Below are 2597 nucleotides of genomic sequence, written 5' to 3'. Positions count from 1 at the left end.
GTTCAGGATTTAGAGAATCTTTTTTCTTCCTTTTTTTTTTTTTTTTTAATAAAGGGGACTTTTGAGTGCAATGTTATGCAGTTACGTCTTTAGAATTCCCCCTGTACGCACTGAAAGCAGTGAGGGTTTCCAAGCGTATTTACAGAACCCAAGTATCATTCTTTGTACACATCCATTCCTTGAGCAAACCAAGAGGAACCAAAGGATTACCTGGGGGCACCCACGCATCTCCATGGGCACCCAGGATCATCCTTGGAACACCCAAGCATCTCCACACAGCAGCCATGCACCTCCCTAGAGCAAGCGTGCATCTCCCTGGGGCACACGAGTGTCGTCTTGGAGCACCAAAACATCTCCCCACACTGTTCAAGCATTTCTCTCGAGCACCCACGCAGCTTCCTGCATCCCCACGCATCTCAGCAGGGCTCTCAAGCACCTCCCTCGATCCCACAGGCAGCTCACCCACGTAGCCAGGCATTTCCAGGGGTCTCAGGCATCTCCCAGTGCACTCCAGCACCTCCCCAGGCCATGCAAGCACCACACTCGAGTACCCAAACATCTTCTTGGACATGCTCTTCACTTCCATTAGACACTAGGCACCTTCCTGCAGCACCCACACATGTCCCAGGGCAACCAAGGGATCTTGAAATCAAGATCACATGGTGATCCACGGAGGTGCTTGCGTGCCCTGGGAAGATCCTGGTGTGCCCAGGGAGATTTTGTCTCCTCCAAGGCTCTGCAGGGCTGATCCAGGGAGGTGCTTGTGTGCCCCAAGGCCATGTTTGCTTTCTAAAACAAGGACTTTGCTTGTTCCAGGGTTGATACCTGGTGACTCAGCCAGACACTAAGCAGACCTGGGGAGATGTCTGAGTGCCTCAGGAGGTGCTTGGCTTCCCAGGGGAGATGCTTGGGTGCTGCAGTGACATGCTGGAGTGCTTGGGCAGCACACATACTGCCCAAGCAAAGCCTCCAAGTACACACCACTAAGTATCAACACTAATTGACCTCACGTGCAAGTGTACGGTATGATCCACAATCATTTCAAGTAGGAGACTGGGGAAAAATCGTGATAGCCAAAACAGTACTAGCTTAAACCACTTATACTTCTATCCTGGTCCCAACGTTCTTCAGAAAGGAATTAAAAACACCAACCTAAAAATGCTTCCCCTCCAATAGCTGAGTTTTGATTTTTAAAGGAAAAGTGGTGCTTTAGACTTCAAACCTTAAGTCAGCCTCTACAAATGCTAATTATCTTAGCTACTGTCAGAAGCAGGATGCTCTAGTAGAGAACGCATAGTCCTCCGCCTTGTGTTGAGTCATTCAGAGCTTCCATTACGCATTTCAGTTTAGAATCCAGAATACTACTCACGCATCGTATTCCAGATATTCCCAAAGTACAGACACACACATGCAAATCATAAAATTCTACCATCATTATGTCTGAAAGGTTTCTGGAAGGTTTCTGTGCAAACAACATTTGCACAAACCACAAGATTTTGCTTTGGCAGAATTTTCAAGAAGTGAATGCTACGGTTATACCTTGCTGTTGGGCCTTCTTTAGCGCAACATCTGCATGCGGAAATATCTTCTGCACGGCTTGTAAAATATTCCCTACTGAATTTTCAAAAAGCCGCTTAAAAATCCACTGCGCAGCTTCAGAACAGAAGGATTTTATAGCTGCACCACAGTATCCTAAGAAACAAAAATCAAATGTTACATTAGTCAAGGCCCACGTTTACAATAGCCAACATTTCAAGAATTTGCAATGCAAAAACTAAGCAGCTTCACAGGGGATTCAAAGTGCTACCGCTCTGCTGGGAAGTTTGCTTATGTTGCTCACTGCCCCATGTCCTGTGCTTAGGAAGCCCAAGCAGACTCCTCAGCCAAACTAGACTCTTGAGGAAGATGCCCCCAAAACATTCAATGTTCTCAGACAACAACAACAACGACAACAAAAAGGAAACACAGGAAAGCATCTAACGCTGACTGCTACAAAGGCGTGCCGGCTGATTCACTGACTACTTGTGCAGCAAGGCACAAGAGCTTGGGTACTGCCTGGCACAACCTAAGATTCTTTACAACTTAGGCACAAGCATTCATCCAGTTTGCTTGCAGTCTTACCTAGGCATTTCTCAGCTAGCTCATCAAGCAACATGGCCGCTGCCTTAGGGATCCGGTCACGACTAGGAAGCTTGGAAATTTCTTTTCTAGTCTAGAAACAAAATCATGGCATTTTAGCTTGCCCTAAGGTTGCCTTAAGAACACCCACAAAAACAAACCAACCAAAAATCAAACAAACCAAAAACAATCTTCCCTCAAAACCCCTCATAGATTAATACGCTTTTTTTACTTGCCTAACTTGCAAGTGTTGTACACTTATGGAATATACACTCTGCATTTTCAACCAGGAAAGCCAGGATTTCTTCAGTTGGTACCCTGAACTTCTAGGAACCTGCAATGAAAGAAAAGGCATTTATAGCTTCTGTAATGCGTTTCCAAAATAGGAGGCCTAAGGACCCAGAGGAAAATACCGCAAGGAAAAAATTATCCAGAAACAGATCTTTTTTCTCCAAAAAAACTGCTCTAAAATTGAGCAA

General features: G+C 45.6%; 1 long non-coding RNA gene across 1 annotated transcript in view; it reads right to left on the bottom strand.

Moving 5' to 3' along the window:
- The window catches only part of LOC118159752, a 4793-nt gene extending 2633 nt beyond the window's left edge, over window positions 1-2160 (bottom strand). The window contains exons 1-2 of the long non-coding RNA XR_004747233.1: window positions 2122-2160; window positions 1540-1692 (exon numbers count right to left, since the gene is read on the bottom strand). This is a non-coding gene — a long non-coding RNA (uncharacterized LOC118159752). The remainder of the gene's footprint in view (window positions 1-1539; window positions 1693-2121) is intronic.
- Window positions 2161-2597: the final 437 nt, after the last annotated feature.

The sequence above is a fragment of the Oxyura jamaicensis genome, unplaced genomic scaffold (genome assembly GCF_011077185.1).
Source record: "Oxyura jamaicensis isolate SHBP4307 breed ruddy duck unplaced genomic scaffold, BPBGC_Ojam_1.0 oxyUn_random_OJ71938, whole genome shotgun sequence".
NCBI lineage: Eukaryota > Metazoa > Chordata > Aves > Anseriformes > Anatidae > Oxyura > Oxyura jamaicensis.
The sequence above is the reverse complement of the archived record's forward strand: the minus strand, read 5'-3'. Positions and strand labels throughout refer to the sequence as shown.